At 36.4% G+C, this 19,787-nt stretch overlaps 1 pseudogene; it reads right to left on the reverse strand.

Annotated features, from left to right (window-relative positions):
* Positions 1-18,650: 18,650 nt before the first annotated feature.
* On the reverse strand, positions 18,651-19,399 carry LOC128776446 (glutamate receptor ionotropic, NMDA 2B-like; annotated as a pseudogene).
* Positions 19,400-19,787: the final 388 nt, after the last annotated feature.

Below are 19,787 nucleotides of genomic sequence, written 5' to 3' on the forward strand. Positions count from 1 at the left end.
CGACTTTGGCTCAGGTCATGGTCTCACGGTTCATGAGTTCGAGCCCTGTGCTGCGCTCTGTGCTGACAGCTCCAAGCCTAGAGCCTGCTTCAGCTTCTATGTCTCCCTCTCTCTCTCTCCCCCCTCCCCTGCTTGTGCTCTATCTCTCTGACTCTCAAAAAATAAATACACATTTAAAACAATTTTAAAAAATAAAACCAACTTTGACTTAGTTGGGAGAAGTAAAGACCAAAAGAAACAATGATACCTGTTTTTAATAAGAAGGTATCACACACACACACACACACACACACACCCCATAAATTATCAAGTTTTTCTATGTAACCTTAAAGGGTTACAATAGCCTAGGATGACCAAGGTGACTAGATGATAAAACAGGGTGTGAATACAAAAGGCAGATGCATTCAATACAATAAAGGACTCAAACAGCAAACAGATATTATTTCTTCCATTTGAAAAGTAAAATAAGCTGAAAAAAACCCCACTTATGTCAACCCTATAACGTAGTTCTATATTATATTATAACTTGTATATATATTTTATAGCATTTATCTTATAACCATATAGCCTTTTATATATTCATTTGTATGATATATTCAGTGGTATGTAATTTTATAATTATATTCATAGCCTACATTTAGCATGTTATTAATTTTGATAGCTATCATTTTAATATCTACTGTTACAACTTGGACATACAGCTTATCTTACTCAAGCATTCTCCATTATTTAATGACATCACGATAATTTAGTGTATGTGTAAAGTTGATTTAATGAAGAAATCTGCCTTACAGCAACTAACGCAAAATAGAACACTCTCATGCAATAGTTCAGAAGGTGTGTAGGTATTACAGGGAAGTTAAAGAGTTCTACTCCACATAGCCATCTGCCAACCCAAATTCTTCTTATCTTATTGTTCAGCCATCCCATATGTTTTTGTATTTATCTGCATGATTGGAGTTGGCTCCATTCCATAAATAAAGAACTGGGGGTGGAGGAAAGCAAGTGAATGACATAAAATTCCCATCTAAACAAGTACCCCTAGGGTTGCCTGGGTGGCTCAGTCAGCTAAGTGTCTGACTTTGGCTCAGGTCATGATCTTGTGGTTCCTGAGTTCAAGCCCTATGTCAGACTCTGTGCTGATTGCTCAGACCCTGGAGCCTATTTTGGATTCTGTGTCTCCCTCTTTCTCTACCCCTCCAGGCCTCATGCTTTGTCTCTCTTTGTCTCTCAGAAATAAATAAGTGTTACAAAAAATTTTAAACAAGTAACCCCACCTTTCTGTTGACATTCTATTTGTAAGATCTTTATTAACAGGGCTACATTTAGTTGTGTAGGAGACTGGGTAATCTCTGTAGCTTTCCTGTCATGGAACGAACTATAGCTATCATCATGGATGAAGGAATAAACTAATTTTGAGGGTCACTAATTAGTTCTCTGCCATAGTTGGCAACTCTTTTATCAAATTATCTGTGCACACTCTTCTTCTCTTACATAGAACACACTCACACACTCTCTAATGGCAAGAACCCATTGTTTCATCCATTAGGTTCATACAGCTTAGACTTCAGTGTCTCTGACTGACAAATAAATCCAGTCTCTCCATAAACTACAGACTGAGTCCCCATGAGTTATCATTTAATGAAAAGACAAGACATCTGCTCATCATACACACACAGTAGGTAAAACGATGGGTAAGAAAAAGACAACTGCAACAATAATTTCCATTTATTAAAAGGAAGAACAGGGGGCACCTGGGTGGCTCAGTCGGTTAAGCGTCCGACTTTGGCTCAGGTCATGATCTCGCGGTCTGTGGGTTCGAGCCCCGCGTCGGGCTCTGTGCTGACAGCTCAGAGCCTGGAGCCTGTTTCAGATTCTGTGTCTCCCTTTTTCTCTGACCCTCCCCTGTTCATGCTTTCTCTCTGTCTCAAAAATAAATAAATGTTAAAAAAAATTAAAAAAAAAAAAAAAAAAAAAGGAAGAACAGGAAACAATAGTAGGAGCCAATGAAATCCCTGACCAAACAATGAAGTAAGTTCCTTGGTTATATCTTTTCAACACTTCTGGTTCTTCTCTTTGGATACAACTTTCTTGTTCTTTTTGTCTATGTCCCAATCTTTCCCCACCTGTTGATTTTTCACTGTGGCATTTCCCTCATAGTCATATCTGAAATGGGTGACTTTAACATTTATCTTTTCAGAAAAAATGTTTCTTTATTTATTTGGGGTGGGGAGAGGGAGAGTGAGTGGGGAGAGGACCAGAGAGAGAGGGAGAGAGAAAGAATCCCAAGCAGGCTCCATGCTGTCAGCCCAGAGCCTCACACAGGGCTCGATCTCACAAACTGTGAATTGTAATGCTTAATCTGACCGTAGGTCAGATGGTTAAACAACTGAGCCACCCAGGCACCCTGATATTTGTCCTTTTGAACTCGCAAGTTTTGTAAACATTGGTAATGTGGGTTTGAGGTTTAGGTGGTCTAGTCACGTAGTTTACTTGATACTATTTTTTCTTTTAAACACTTATTTTTCCTTGGGAGCCTAATTTCACATTTTGCTTACTCATTTTCTTAACCTTTCTGACTCTATTTTGGTTCATAATTTCTATGTTTACCTGTCTTTATCTTCTCTTCACCTATCTTTATCTTTTCTGGTTTACTATGGTAACCTTAAGGACATCTGAAACAAAAGGCCCAACAAAGAAAATAACACCCAAATTTCTTTTTTTTTATTTGTTAAAAGTTTATTTATTTTGAGAGAGAGAGAGAGAGTGAGCGAGCAAGAGAGGGACAAAGAACAAGGGAGAGAGAGAATCCCAGAATAGGTAAAACAGCTCAGAGCCTGATGTGGGGCTAGAACTCACGAAATGTGAATCGAATCACATCCTGAGCCGAAGCCAAGAGTCAGACACTTAACCGACTGAGCCACCTAGATGCCTCCCACGTCTGATTTCTTTATATCCACAAGATCATCCACACACCATAGTTGCATGACTATGCCCTGATTTTCAAACCAGCATAGCTCCTCACTCCCACAGAGGGGAAAAGAAAAGAAACAATAATAAATAATTTATTTTTAGGCAAGTGATGTGGAATATGTACATATTTTGTTCATAGTCTATTAGAGAGAATCTAGCCATACAGCATGTGCCCAGAGAAAAATGCTTTTGGAACAAAGCACATCAACATTTTGGAATTTTTAATATATATTTTGAACTGTATTTTAATGGTTTTACAATTATCTTTGGCTGGCAATATATCAATATTTCATATAATACAGAGAAATATAATATCTATAAATTATAAAATATGGCTCTTCACTAATGATTTAATTTGCATATGCTATCTTAATATTGAGATTATACATTTTTCCTGCTTGTTTACTGGTTGACTCTAATGTGTTATTGGTATTTTTCTTATGGGTTTGTATGGGATATTCATATAGGATAGTGATGCTATCAATAGACACCATTGCCTATTATATGTTATTGGTTGTATTTTATTTCCAATTGTCAAATTTGTTAGTCTTCATTTTTTCCATAATATCTAAATTAAGGAAAAAGTCTTACCCTCATTAAAAGTCTTTTCCTATTTAAGTTGCAATAATAATACAAAAGTCTGCTATATATTATATTTTGCTTTGACAGATTTATTGAATAAAGAACTAAACAGATTTTGCCTACAAATTGTCAGTTAATGCAATATTAAGTTAATCCATATTTGGCCAGAGACATAGTGCCTATGGTTTTATATTTCATTATCCAGGTAAGAATTGAGATCTCATTACGCCTCAAGTTGGATCTTAGCATATGTTGCCACCTTCGGCTTCTACACAGCTATCTTCTAAGTGTGTGTAGATATTAAAAAAACAACAGCAGCAGTAACTTATTTTACATACAAAATTGGAGAATAGGGGTACCTGGGTCGCTCAGTCAGTTAAGCAACCAACTCTTGATTTCGGTTTAGGTCATGATCTCACAGTTCCTGAGATTGAGCCCCACATAGGGCTCTGTGCTGATAGCGTGGAGCCTGCTTGGGATTCTTTCTTCCTATCTCTCTGCCCCTTCCCCACTTTTGTATGCACTCATGTGTGTACTGTCTCTTTCTCTCTCAAAATAAATAAATAAACTTTAAACAATTGAGGGGTAGAATTACATGAACCGCGCTGAGAAAATTCCTACCACTGTTTGACTTTCAACAGATTCATCATGAAGATTCCAAGATTCATGATTAGAATGACGATAAAAGTTTGCCCTAGTTTAGTTTACCTTAAAAATTAGTGATATGCGAGTTAAGCAGTAATAATTAACAAGCATTGGTTTTAATACTAAAATGTGAAAGTCTCTATTTTTAAATAAGTGTCATTTTACTTTCGCCACTGTGCATTAGTTTACTTTATCAGCCCCAACTTGATTAGCTCAGAGAACATTATCCGATTGTTTTTTACCTTGTTAAGACACTTTTAAATGTCATCAAAGCACTGATAATCTTCTGACCCATCTTAAAACTGAAACCTGTGTGTGTGTGTGTGTGTGTGTGTGTGTGTTATAATTTCTTTCTTTTCCTTTTTGAATGCATATAGCTAAAAAGTAAAGTAGTGATAGGAAATAATGTTCTCATACTTTAAGATCAAATCATATCATAACCCGTAAGTTTGTGAAGCAGGATTATTTTCTCTGTCAATGATAAGAAACAGCATACCAGTGATTATATCTCCCTACAACATAAAGATATACATGAGAAATCTCAAGAATGGAAAAAGTAAAAACATAAAAAAAAATGTTCCCCCAAATACAACTAAAGTCTCACAACGAAAAAGGCTTAAAACATGAATCCCTTAAAGTGCACTCTTTAGAGTCAAAGACCCTATTATTTCTACATATCTGTTAAGTACTTTGACTTTTCAAAATAAATAAATTACCTCGTAATAATGGTAAACAGTTCTTAAAAATGAAATGTGTCTTCATAAGATAAAGAAATTTTATCTTTTTTCTTTGTTGATAAGTTGGCATAACCTTTCAAGGTAACTGTAGACAATGTTGTTTTAGAATTATTTTGCAAATAATTAGTGAAATGTCAACAAATCAGTTCAGGAAGAGAGGTTTATTTCCAATGTAATAATTTTATGCAGGAATGGATAAAAACAATGGATGAAGGGCTACATGAAAGATGAGATTATTGGAAGATGGTACACAGAGATAAAGAAATATTGAACTCAGGAAGGAAGGCACATAGGACAGTTTGGCCAACATCCCAAATCTTTCCTTCCTATACTTTCTCTCTGAAAATATAAATACAATATGCTAAAAATTGATCCTTTAAGGCATTTTCTACCTGCTTTGGCAAATTTCAACCATTAGTTCTACTACAAGGTACTGAAAGTCTCATCACTACCTCTCATACACTGAAGACAATGCTGCCTGTGTCTCAGTGTGAGCCTCCTCGGTACTCCTCTAGTCATAAACCTGGATGACATGACAAATAGCCACACTCTCTTTTCTTCCTAGTAATTACTTGTAATGATATCTATCGCCACAGCCGTCACAGCCGCATCTTAAGCTTTACTTCTCAAAATTTCATATCTAATATTTCATCCTCATCTTCAAAATTCCCCTCAATTTGTTCCCACTAAGTCTGATGACGATACTAATAGTGATGATGATCATCATCATCAATGAAATCTCATCTCCCCCTGAGCTCTGATCTCTTTACCATGGCCTTATATATCAACTGCATCCTGATTTCACTTCTGTAGAGGATTTATCCCACACTCCTCCTTCCAGATCCCTAGCATCCCTTCCCAGGCTTATCCTCCAGATTTTGTGGAGTTTACAAGAGATAACGCTGGGGCTACTATAGCAGCTTTACATGAAGAGCTGGAAGTGCCTGGGCCATGACTAACTGGTGAAGGGACATGGCATCCCAGCTCCCTTGCTTCAAGGCATGACAAAACCTATGATGGGATTTATGCCCCAGAGTTCCCTATACAGTGAGGTAAAGTGTAGGATTTCACCTAAAATCATAGTCTTGCTGGGCTATCATTCTTCTTCTACTTCTTTACCATTTTCTCCTCAGTGCATTTAATTAATAAATCATTTGCAGAGAATTCTTGTCTTAAAATCTGTTTTTAGGGAGGTTTTATGTGAAAAATTATGAATTACCTATGCCTTTTAAACTACTAATTTTCCCTTTAAAGGGATTATCACTACTTGATACACATATACATACATACACATACTCAGACATTTGCACATGTGCACCTGTGTTAGTTTTTATTTATTTTCTGGCTGCATGAGTAGTATTTCCCTTAAACCCAATAACTGGGTTTTCTCTAAAAGAGTACCATATTCTCACCTGTCTCTGGCAACATCCTTCTTCAGGAGATGATAAATCTTTGGGGTCAAGGTCATTTTCCCAACCATAGCTGCCCCCCCCCTTATATATCATGTTCCAGATGCATGAAATCTTGAAATTTCCTAATGTGATGGCCAGTCACCCAGTTCTAGTCCAGAGTATACATGGGCTTTTTACCTGGGTCTATTCTCCCAAGGGCAGACATCTACATGTTTTCTACCCCCTTATCCAGTCAGAGGAAGGGCATAGCTGGATCTGTTGGTAAAGGAGGTAATACGTATATAGAAATTGATCACATGCCTGTGAGGCTCCTCTTAGAAAGAGGCAGCAGCAGAGAACAGAAAGTACAGGTAGAGGAGAATGGAAGACTTCATTTTAACTCTCATGCAGGACCTGCAGATATAATAAGTTACTAAGAAGGAAAAAAATACCTGTGAAATATAAATTAAAAAAAAATTATAAAGGTCAGACCAACTCTCATCTTCTCTGCTTCAGTGTGATACTCAGTTGAGCATCAAGTATGAAATTTCATTTTCAATATTTATCATGATCAGTCAGTAATTCAAATTGAGATGATTTTGCCTCAGTCATCCTTCTTTTACTGTCTTTACTACAGAGTGTGAACATGTGTGTGTGTGCCCATGCACATCCTTTTTTGAGAGCACCCATCCTTCAGAAACTATACTTTGTTGTTAAAAGTCCTGACACTAAATCTATTCCACCTCAATCTGCCAACATGGGATGTTTAAAGAGACCAAAAAAGGCCAAAAACCAAATCAAAACCCACAAATAAACACTATCAAAAAGGTATCGACTTCACTACCTGTCCTAAGAGAAGTTACAAGTTAATCCTCAAATATAGTCTCATTATGTTAATAGTAGTTGCCATTCATAGTTCCTCCTATAGGCATTTAAATGCGATGATAACCCATTGATATCCAGGAAGCACTTTTTCTAGCTCTCCCCAAATTCTAGCTAGCATGATGGAATGGCTAGGTATTCTATTTAGGGAAAGGGAAATTTGCTTTGAATTCATGTTTCCCTTTGTCCTCAAAATTATCCCATCCTTTGGCAAGAGAAAAAGGTCATACAATCTGACTCTGGAAATGAACATGTCTGCCCGGGTAGTATAGAGGGTGGCTATATTTAGTTTTAATAGGTCTAAACATATAGCATTGTTTATGAAATCCAAGACATTGAAACGACCTATGTGTCCATAGATGTATAAAGGCATAAAGAAAATGCTAGTTACTAGACCAAGCTTCTGCTAAAGTGAACTAAAGTTTACAGTAACCAGAATCATTTCCCAGAAAATCTGAGTGTTAAATTGTCAAGCGCACATAATCCCCACACTGGAGAAAAAAAAATGCATAAGTCAAATATTATGCAGCCATAAAAAAGAAGAAAATCCTGACATTTGCAACAACATGGATGGGCCTGAAAACATTATGGTAAGTGAAATAAGTCAGAGAAGACAAATACTGTATGATCTCACATATATGGAATCTAAAAAAACCCAAACAATATCATAGATACAGAGAAAAAACTGGTGGTTGTCAGACGCAGGGGTTGGGGGAATGGGCAAAATGGGTGAAGGTGGCAAATGATACAAATTCCCAGTTATAAGATAATACATCCCAGGGATGTACAGCTTGGTGACCATAGTGAACAATACTGAATTATATATTTGAAAATTGCAAAGACAACATCTTAAAATTTCTCATCACAAGAAAAAAATGTAACTATATGTAGTAATGACTGTTAAACATATTGTAATAACCATATATACACATACTTATGACTATATATATATATATATATATATATAGTGATTATGTTATACACCTAAAACAGATACAATGTTATATATATCAATTATATCTTAATAAAGAAAATACTCCTAAACATTCTTTCTAATGAAAAGTCTGCTCTTATATACTCTTCAATTAGGGCCTTCGTTAAATTCCTGAATGAATGTACAAATATCTTGACTTTATCTGGTAAAGTGGTAACTCTCAGCCCACCTCTACTATGTGTACAAGAGTAGATAATCTTATCATTGTTTTAATCATATAAATTTTGGCCAGTAGGACGTCAATTGACTTTTTAAAGTTTAAAATTAAATTAAATCAGCCTATGGTATCTACGGTTTTTCTGTTATGGTACAATAATGGAACGGATGTGATTATAAGAGAGAAGAAAATGGCAAATTGAAAAGAAGAAAAAATACCAAAGAAGAAAAAGATAAACATTTTTAAAAATTTTCTTTTTCCAAAGTATAAACTGTTAAGGTATAGTAACATACACATGATACAGTATGGTTTTATCCCCTAAAAATGTTGGTCAGAAATTCTGTTCATAGCATCATGTATGTATAGAGTACAAGTATGTCATTATAAACATGTATATAGTTTGTGAAAAAGGGCTACATTCAGTTAAATATTTTTGGAACAACCATCTAGAATATTCTCTAACATAAATTTCTTAGTAGGCAATATTTTATCCCATACTTCAACAGATTTCTGGTAAAAACTGGTTAATATATAAAGTGCTACCACCACTTGTGTAGAAGGATGCACTTATACAAGTAAAGAAAAAGTACACTACTTTAAGTGCATGAAACCAACTCTTTCCAGAAAAAAGATTTGAGATGCTTCTTAATAATATGAAATATACCCTCCCCTTAATGTAAGAATTTTCACTTTTTACAGCTCATATGTAATTAACTCTCAAACATTTTAATAGCTAATAAAACTATGAAGAAGCTGTAGCAATATTTTGGAATATTCTGTATCAGTACATAAAGAATTTGAAATAGTGTTAAGGCTTAATATTATTCAAATAATAAAAAGTAAGTCATCCATAATTATAAAGAGGCTTTTTTATCACAGTAATGAAAATTTACAAAATATTACTGCTGTGCAATTATGATAATGGTAATAAAAGACAATTTTCTTCAACAAGGTCACTGTTTGAAATTTAGCTACAAAAATCTAGTCATTATCTTAGAGAAGTAGTTTCCAAAATTTTATCAACTGTATAAATATTTTTCTTAGCTCTTTCTTTATAGTTATTTGAAGAAATATATATTCACCAAGAAGAAGCAAAGACATGCTACTCAGTTTTAAAATTGTAATGTTTCTTTTCAGAGTGGATACAAACGTATGTGTGTTTTAACTTTATGGATTTATCTGATTTTTGCCATATAAAAAATTAACCAAAACCTAACATGGGAAGCTGTGCTTCCCTTATATCTGTTTTTATCAAAATCACACAAAACATATCATGACTTTAAATTTTTGAACCCAGCCGATTTACCCATGTACAAAATAACATACAGACATTTATATGATTCTTTGTGAGGAAAATGTCATAAGTTCAGCTTCTCTATCTTTGCTTTTTGCTATATTTAGGCACTTAGTTGCAGGGATCCTGAATCTTTTCCAATAATTTCCATCCGGGATATCAACCAGACCAGTCTACCCAATTGGTACTTCTAATAGGATTGCCCAAACCACCGAAGAGAGAGAAACTCACAAGCTCACTTATCCTTTCTCAAGCCTTGATCATCTCAAAGGAGTTGCTGTTAATTCTGTAGTTTTAAAAACTTACTATTATACACACTATCAGATCCTTTTTAAAATGAGATGATAATATCAATTAAAAGTAACTCAGTAGATGAAGGGAAGATTGATGAGAAGAGTTCTCAGTAACATAATCATTATGTTTTGCCTGGGAATATTGCATGTTTTAGGTAAATTACAGTATCAACAACCTCTTAATTATATTTATACATGGTTAAAATAAGGTATAGGTAACAAAGACTATACTAAATGAAACTTTTGGTAAAGCGAACTAAAGTTCACTTGTTATTAAAGTAACAAGAGTTATTTCCCAGAAATGCTTAGTGTTAAATTGCCAAATACAAATGATTTCCTTTAAAATTTCTTGTCAATATTTCTAGCATTAATCATTCTAAATTCTATTCTGATTTGCTCAAATTTCAGGCCTGTATCAATTTTTATTTGTTATTCTGTAATGTTTACTTTATTTATTTTTAGACAGAGACAGAGAGACAGAGAGAACGTGCAGGGGAGGGACAGAGAGAGGGAGAGAGAATCACAAGCTGGCTTTGCACTGTCAGCACAGAGCCTGATGTGGGGCTCTATCCGAGGAACCATGAGATCATGACCTGAGACAAAATCAAGAATCCGACGCTTAACCAACTGAGCCACCAGGCAGCCCATCACTTTTTATATACGTAATCCACTAATGTATATTAAAGTAAACAGTATAACAAATCCAAACAAAATTTGGAATTTTTCATGTCTTAAGGGGAAAAGTTCTCTTTTGAGCTCCAATTCCAATATTATGTTGTAAATAGTCATAAACACAAAGAAACAAGCAGCTCCCCAACAATATCTTATAACTCTTTTGTAACTATATATTCTAATGATCCTAAAGACCTTTTAAAGCTTTGTACAGATCCATGGATAGATCTATAACATCACAGTGTAATCTAGTTCACATAAAAACATCTAGAGTAATTTTAGGTTTTTCTCCACCTTGCAATTACTGATTTATTTCTATCTGAGGTGGTGAGTCTACCATTTACTAGATGCTCTTACATTTTTTTGATCATTTTGGTTTTTGTACTTGATGTTTTCATATAATTCAATTATCTTAATGGATATCTTTTCTTACCAGTTATGTAGTATTGTAGATTATCTATGGCCTATGGTGGATGTTTGATTGATTTGAAATATCTTATAACCTTATAATATTTACATGTGATATAATACTTCTAATAAATAAAGTATGCATTTATAATAAGGGTTGCTGGGTGGTTCAGTTGGTTGAGCATCTGATTCTCTATTTCAGCTCACGTCATGATCTCAAGGTCATGAGATCAAGTCCTGCATTAGGCTCTGTGCTGATAGTGAGGAGCCTGCTTGGGATTCTCTCTTCCTCTTTCTGTCTCCCTCTGCCCCTTCCCTGCTCATGTGAGTGTGTCCTGTCTCTCAAAAGAAATACACATTAAAAAAATATGTATTTATAATAAAAACTATATCGATGTTGGTCTTTGGCTAAAACAACACGGTTTTGCTTGGCAATCTTAAAACTGCTTTTTCACCCCCATCAGTACAACTACAGGCACATACATTTAACCACAGAGAGGCAGTGCAGTAAGTAATTGATAGATTGAATTTTGAAGCCAAACTACATAGGCTACTATTTATTGGCTGATTTAATTTGTGCCAATCCTAATGTTTTTTATATCTCAGTTCCTTACATGAACAGGAAAAATACTAACAGGTAGGAAGCTTTTGGTTAATTTTAAGGGCATATGTATCTTTTTTAAAACAATGAATACAATTATTATTTTCTTTCTTTTAATTTCTTTTTAACAAGTCCTTAATGGAAAACTCTTACAATAATCACATAGGAACCTCAACAGTTCATTTTATATAACCTTTCTACATCCTGTAAGGTTATATTTTAGTTCAATAAACTTGTTGTATTTTTTAATATCCATATAGTTTAGTTGAATTAGCAATTCACCAGCCATCTGGCTATACTGTCATCAAACATTTTGATGAAAACATTAACCATTTTATTTTTTATTTGATTTTCAGTCTCATAAATGATTCTCAAAAGAGAGAGGATACTTCCTGGAGAAGTGCAGCAAAATCTCTTATTATTTTTTTTTTTTATTGTCATTGTTGCTGTTTGTTTCTTTTATTTTCCTATTATCCCATACTCCCAACTTACCTCCAACTACTGATACTCTGATATGGATAAGCTCCATCATTATCACAAATCACACTCTTGGAGAGTCATTATTGCTATTTAAAAAGCAGTTTTAAGTGGCACCTAGGTGGCTCAGTCAGTTGAGTGTCCATCTTCAGCTCAGGTCATGACCTCACGGTTCCTGAGTTACACCCCTACATTGAGCTTGCTGCTCTCAGTGAAGAGCTTGCTTCAGATCCTCTGTTCCCCCCTTTCTCTGACCCTCCCCCACTTGTGCTCTCTTTCTCAAAAAATAACATAAACATTTAAAAAAGCAGTTTTATTTTTACTTTTATTAAAAAAAATTTCTTATCTAGGAATTTCTTTTGAAAATGCTATGTTTGAATAGTCCATATCTTACCTTCATTTGACCTAATATCAGCTGTCTATCAATTTTAATTCCATGATGATTTTCTTGCAAATATGGGACATTTAAAGATTAAGATTATAGTGTGAATAATAAACAAATGTTTCAGACAAAATGGAGTGCATCCCATCTTATTCCTCCAGCCAATCTCAACAAAAATTTAGGCTGAAATACAAAAATTAGCCAACAGAGAACTATGAAAAGAATAAGAAAATGAAACAGACTGGCTAGTGACCTTGAGGCTTAAGGGACAACCTGAAGGTGAGTTCCCTTGGTTTTTGTTTGTCTGTCTTATTGCCTCATATATACATCCTGATCTGTGTAGACCCACGTTTTATGAATGCCAATGGATACAGACAAAAAAAAAGAGTCCCACCCCCCAAATCTTCTCTCTCTAACCAAAGACTGGGAAATTGGCAGCCTAACATGGCAGAAGACTTTTAACCATGTCTATTCCAGTCAACACCATGAAAAAAACCATGAACCTCCTCCACCCCAATATGGGCTACAGCAGCAGAGTCAGTCCATTGGCAGAGCTCTGACTTTCATCCCAACCCTTCGGTAAGGAAGTGACAGTCCTTTCTGAGTTTCCCGTGAGGACAGTCCTTTCCTCTTTCTCTACCTGAAGTAATGTAATGAGGTGGTGATTCTCCCAGACTAGGTCAGTGGTAGGAACAAAAGGGTGTTAAGATATTTACATTCCACTTACAATGATAAAATGATGATGCTGGCAGAAGGACACAAATTGTAATTCCTAGAACAACAATTAAAAGCCTTTAAAATGTGATACTCAATGGCACTATGTCTAGATAAAGGCAGAATTGTAAAACCCACAGAAAAATGGGAAAGAAGATTCAGAAACAAAGAGAAGAAACAGAAAGAAAACAATAAAATGGCAGACTTAAGTTGAAAGATATTAATAATTACATTGATTTTACTTATTAAAAATATAATTTACTTTTAAAATATATATATAATTTTATATTTATATATTTATAAATTTATATTTTAAAATATATAATTTACTTTTTAAAAAATATATTTAATTTTTATATGCCTGGAGTATTTTCAGAGAAAATACAGAAGACATTGGAAACAATGATTTCTCTGGGGAGGGGTCTGGGGGAACTGAGGGTCACAGATAAGAGGGCTTTGTTTTTACTGGGTACTCTTTTGTACCATTTGACTTTTTACTGTGTGCAAAGATTACTTAAAAAGGGGGGGGGCACCAATTGATATTTGTTGAGTACTGGCTACGTTTCAGTCACTATTAACTGGTGTTTTAGTATAAAATCTCCTTTACTCTTTACAACAGCCTTAAGTAAAACCCTATTTTACAAAGGGGAAATGGACTCAGGTAATATTGTCACTTGGTTTACACAGCTGATAATGGCAGTGTGAGGCATGTACCTCAGCTCTTTCTGATTTCCAAAACCATGCTCAGTCCCACAGGTTATACTGCCTTGACCTCAAGTCTTTTGGAAGGAGCTAGATTTTTAAGATAGTAACTTTGAGACTACTTTTGAAAACATGAGGATATTGTGAAGCACCATAACATGGGTCATACCAGCTTCTGAATGAGCCTTCATTAACCTGGGACTCCTTGTTGAAAACTGTAAGGCCTAGCACCACAGTGAGGTTGGGCCTCGCTGAAGACTGTCTCCTGCCCCACCACCACCACCCAGGCCTTTGCTGGCATGTAAAGGTGGAAAAAGTGCCTGCTCTCATGGTCTCTTCAGTAAACCACTCTGTCTATATGGGAGATTTTCAGATAAGAGTTAAATGGCTGGTCAATACTAACTCTCCTAAGCATACAGATCCTTCATTATTTGACAGTTATCTTTTGATGGACACTCTGAGCCAAGCACTTTTCTTAAGTGTTAAGAATTATAGAGGTGAATAAGATATTGCTCCCAGGAAGTGTCTGTCCTGGTGTGAAGAGACAGGCGATGAACAATTTGGCAAATAAGGAAACCATTAGAGAAAAATGGATAAAGATATCTATCTATACATAGATATAGATATAGATATAGATATAGATATAGATATATAGATATATATAGAGATATCGAGATATGTAGAGAGATAGATATATAGATATATATATACATATATATATATACATCACATCTTCTTTATCCATATATACATATATACATATATTTATACATATATATATATATACACACACACACACATACATATATATATATATATATCTCCCACATATATAATGAAATACTACTTGGTGGTGAAAAAGAATGAAATCTTGCCATTTGCAACAACATGGATGAAACTAGAGTCTATTATGCTAAGTGAACTAAGTCAGTCATAAAAAGACAGATATCATATGATTTCATTCATATGTGGAATTTGAGAAACACAATAGATGAACATAGGGGAAGGGAAGGAAAAATAAGATGAAAGAACAGAGGGAGGCAAACAATAAGAGACCCTTAAATACAGAGACTAAACTGAGGATTTCTGGAGGGTAGGTATGTGGGAGGATGGGTTAAATGGGTGATGGGTATTGAGGAAAGCACCTTTTGGTATGAGCACTGGGTGTCATATGAAAGAGATGAATCTCTGGGTTCTACTCCTGAAGCCAAGACTACACTGTATGTTAACTAACTTGAATTAAAAAAAAAAGTATACTGAAGAAAATTAAAATTAACTGTTTTGGTAGAGTGACTGGGTGACTACTTTAGTTTGAGTCACCAAGGAAGGCCTTCTGAGGAGATTATATTTATCTAAATGACAAGAATGACAAATATTCCCTGGGAACTACCGCACTTAGAAATAAATTCAGGTTCTTTTTGTATGCTTCAGCTCCCACCCCAATCCCATTCCAAGCATTTATTTATTTACACCATGAAATTTGTAATTCCAGAAGCTAGAGCCAAAAAGGAACCTAGAAGTCTTCTTAATCTCATGGCATGATTTTAGACATGAGGAAAGAAAGAGCCAGAAAAGTGAAAAGAGCAGGTCATACAGCTAGTTAGGGGTGTGACTGGAAACTGTGGGTCCTGTCTTTCAGCCCACATTTTCCCCAGAATTCCAATTCCTTCCCCATTTATCTTAGTGTCCATCTCCTCATTGTAGAATCTTTGCCCTGGTACCTGCCTCTCTGGAGTCCACATACACTAAATCTTCCCTGGACCACATGGGCCCTTTTAGAGTGGAATTAGAAATCCTGAGAAGACTGAAGGGTCTTGGGGGCTGGGGTAACGGTGGGCAAAAAAAGTATAACTTCCCACAGCATAATTTCAGCACATCCTAGACATGCTTTCGAGCTGTGCCTAGCTGCTGCCACCCCTCCCTGCTCACAAGTGAGCGCTAAGTGGTTCTACACCGGGGAGCCTCCTGGATGTGTGAACTCAATGGAGAGTAAAGACATCTCTTCAGCAATGTTCCATGATTGAACCAAGCCAGTATGGAAATGTTATATTCTATGATCCCCGTCCCTCCCAAAATGCTTTACAAAACCATTAACCACAGAATTTCTTTAAATAAAACCCTCCGTTATACATTTACAGTATGATCTACGAAAAATCAATCTAGGTAAAGATTTTATCTCCCCTCTGCCCCCCAAAGAGAGGAATTACACCAAAGTCAATAACATAAACTTGGATTCATAATGATAGATTTTAGACTCGTGTTATTATGTAATGGTTTTCATTCATTCAACACATACTTTTTGAAGTGCTGTACACAACACACTCTTCCAGGTTGCTTGGAGGACACGGCAATATAAAGACAGCCTCTGCTCTTTAGAAGCATGCATACACACAACTTTGGCACAGGCTGTGCTATAACAGAGGTAGGGACAGATGCTACCAAGGACAGGGAATGTGAAAGATTATATCTCAAAGATCAGGGAAGAAGACCGTGACACAGTAACATTTTCATTGTGTTTCAAAGGGTGGTTAGGACTTGTGTAATTGGACAATCCATTCCAGAAAAAAGCACACATCATGGCATGCTGTACAGGAAGCAAGACTTACAGGGGAACATCTTAGAACAGAGAGAGCCCAATGTAGCTTGATTCTGAGATAGGAAACAGCAAGGGAGAGAAGACAGGTCTAAGAAGGCAGATGAGAGCCTTGAATGCAAGAATAAAGTTTGGACCCAATGCATAAACCACAGAAGTTTTGAGCAATATTTGGGCAGAAATAGAATGTAATCAAAATTGTCCCTTAGAAAGCTCATTCTCACAGCCATGTCCAGGGCTGATCTGAATGGATAAAGGAGTCCACCAAGAACAGGGAAGCCCATTAAAAAATATAAATATTGTGTGGTTCCTGGATCATATAAGGAGGAATAAATTCAATAGCTACAGTAAAGGTAGCTTTAAGAAGGGAAGGTATCAAAATCCCAAAGAGGGTGTCTAGTTTTAGAAAGGGGTAGGGGTGGGGGTGGGGGTCACAGGCCTCAGATTCAAGCCTCAAAAGGAGAAGTCAGAATGAATGTTAGTAAGGGGTATCTCTTTAAGGAAGAAGAGTTGTGAGATGCCCCATACTAGAGGCAGTAATCATGAGTTAAAACTTACCCCCGCTGGACATCTCTGATTCATGTGTGAAGCTTCAGTTATTAATAACTCCTTTTCTGGAGGTATACAGAAGTGCCTGTTATACATGCGGTCCCAGAACACTTCTGAAATGATTATGTCTCTATAGCAGCAGTGAAAAGCAGCTTGATTGGGGTGAAGAAGCAGGAGTGCAGAAGAAAACTATTTTGAACAAATGATAACTCAGTAGACGGAAGGCAACTTTAATCAAGAACACAAGGAATAATCTAAGTCTGATGGCTGTGCCCTGATATAAGGAACTACATGATGGACTGAGGTCTTTCAATTTTAAGAATAAGGCCCTGGGTTTCCACTATCTGAGCCACATGTGCTGTGTCACAGGTAAGCATTCACAAAACTACCTGTCCAGGGTTCTATGACAAGATTGTGAATTTCAAGAAATTTATCTCTGGTCTCTTTTCCTGGTTCTTCTTTCTAGAAATATGCAGTTTGGTTCCATTCCAGTCAGAGCCATGCTGACATCTAGAAGCTTGTTCTCAGCCACCTGGCTCAGAGAGTCTATAGAAATTGCCATAAATCAGTGTTTCCCAACATGTTTTACAGAATATGAATTTCACGAACAAAGGGGTCTCATAATAAAATAAATTTGGGAACTACTAGATTGAATCAAATTAAAGATGATCCTTTGCTATAGATACGACCTATCTAAACTTTCGAATGTTAATATGTTCTGGGAATCTCTCAGAATGAGAAATAGGAGGTAGCACCCCCCAACCTTATTTACCTACAGAACCATTTTCAGCAGTGTCTCAAGGAACAAATGACCTGAAGAACATACAAGAGAAACACGAGTGCTAACAGCTCATTATTACAAGAGCTGACATTATTCTCAGGAACATCTGTATTTAAGTGGGACTCAGGGATAACAATAAAAGTAAATACCTATTAAGTGTTTACTAAGTGCCAGGCACCTTCTCAAGTCCTTTACAAATATTAATATATTTAGTCCTCGTAACAACCCTGTGATTGTGGTACTATTATTTTTTTTCCCATTTTATAGATGAGAAAATTTGAGGCATAGAGTAGTTAAGAAATTTGTCCAAGGTCCTAAGTAGACAAGTTTGTGAGCAGAGGAGCTAAGAATTGAATGTAGGTAGTCAGGTACCCACAGAAATTAGTTTCTAATGATAGAGTCAGACACTGTGAGCAGCCAGCAGTCGGACAGATCCTGAGAAGAGCCTTGCATGGCAAGCTTCTAATCATGGTACATTCAAACCTGTGTGCTTGCAAATTAGGTTTCATAGATCTCCCCAGTATACTGTGTTGGATACAACCTCTGAATTGTACCACTGATTTGATTTCTTCACCAAGTTATGTTATATTACACATGTATACTCTTCCATTAGAACAAAGTCATGATTCAGACAGCACCATAACCAATAAAAATGGTAATGCATAAAGAAGATAATCTGGTGGTTAAACCAAAGTAACAAGCAGATGAAGGTGCAAATTTGAAAAATGGCTTCTGTGTTCTCAATGTATTAGCACTCTTACGTCTCAGCTCAGAGACCAAAACCAAGGTTTTGTTTTGATTTCCTTTAACATGTTGCAAAATTTTATATCCCTAATCCATCTATTTTGCTTGAGAACTGCCAAATGCCCTCCCACTTCCTCTCCTTGTTCAGAAGGATCATCACCCGTTTTAGGAGCATCTGGTAGCCAACTTCACTGAAGAACAGACTTCTTCCCTGAAAAGTGACATTGATCACATACCTATTTAGCATGTTGGACTAGTAGGTTCTCTTCTCATACATTTTGTAACAACTGTTTTCGGGCTCAGGGATGAAGCTGTGTTCAGATAGCATGTTGGAAGCAGCAGTGGTGAGAATGGTAATAATCATCCATCCCTCACTCTGGCAGGGAGGCCATAGTCCCATTCATCATAGGACACAGAGATGAGCCCAGTGGGTAACTCCAAGGACACTGTGTCTGTATCCCTGGTCACCAGACTAGGCACAATCCATGTGTAGCCATAGCCAGTCAGCACTGTTGGGTTAGCTACTTCAAAGATGTAGGTGGTTTCTTCCTTAGTTCAATAAAGAAGACTGATGGGACTTTGAAGTTTCCTGAGCTGGCTCTAGATCTTAGAATTTTTATCATCCAGGGACATGTCCAGCAGGAGGACTTTCTCTAACTCTCAGCCTATGAAGCTGTTTTTGATGGTGCTACAAGTCTTGTTTACAAAACCCTGGTAGCCAGAGAAGTAGGTGGTGACGATAGAAAAGATGTATCAGTCATACTCTTCCATGATGTTGAGCATTACAGAAGCATGCTGTTCAACTGATGGGGCAAACTGGAAGAACATGAAGCATTCAGCTGAGAAGAGTGGGCAGATGCGCAGAGAGATGATCCACAACACTGCACAGCATCCTCCATCAATAATTACGTTGACTTTAAATAGTCTCAGCACAATGATGAAAATATAGACATCAGCAGAATAGAGTAAAAACCTTGATTTACTTATATGATGGCTACAGGAGCTTGACTTCAGGTCATTAAAGTTAAAAGTCTAGGGGCACCCTAGCTGGCTCAGTTGGTTAAGCCTCCAACTTCAGCTCAGGTCATGATCTCATAGTTCGTGAGTTTGAGCCCCACATCGGGTACTGTGCTAACAGCTTGGAGCCTGGAGCCTGCTTTGGATTCTGTGTCTCTCTCTTTCTCTGCCCCTCCCCTGCTTGCACCCTGTCCCCCCC

This window comes from Panthera pardus, unplaced genomic scaffold (assembly GCF_024362965.1).
Source record: "Panthera pardus isolate Hobbes unplaced genomic scaffold, ASM2436296v1 HiC_scaffold_13, whole genome shotgun sequence".
In the NCBI taxonomy this organism is placed as follows: Eukaryota; Metazoa; Chordata; class Mammalia; order Carnivora; family Felidae; genus Panthera; species Panthera pardus.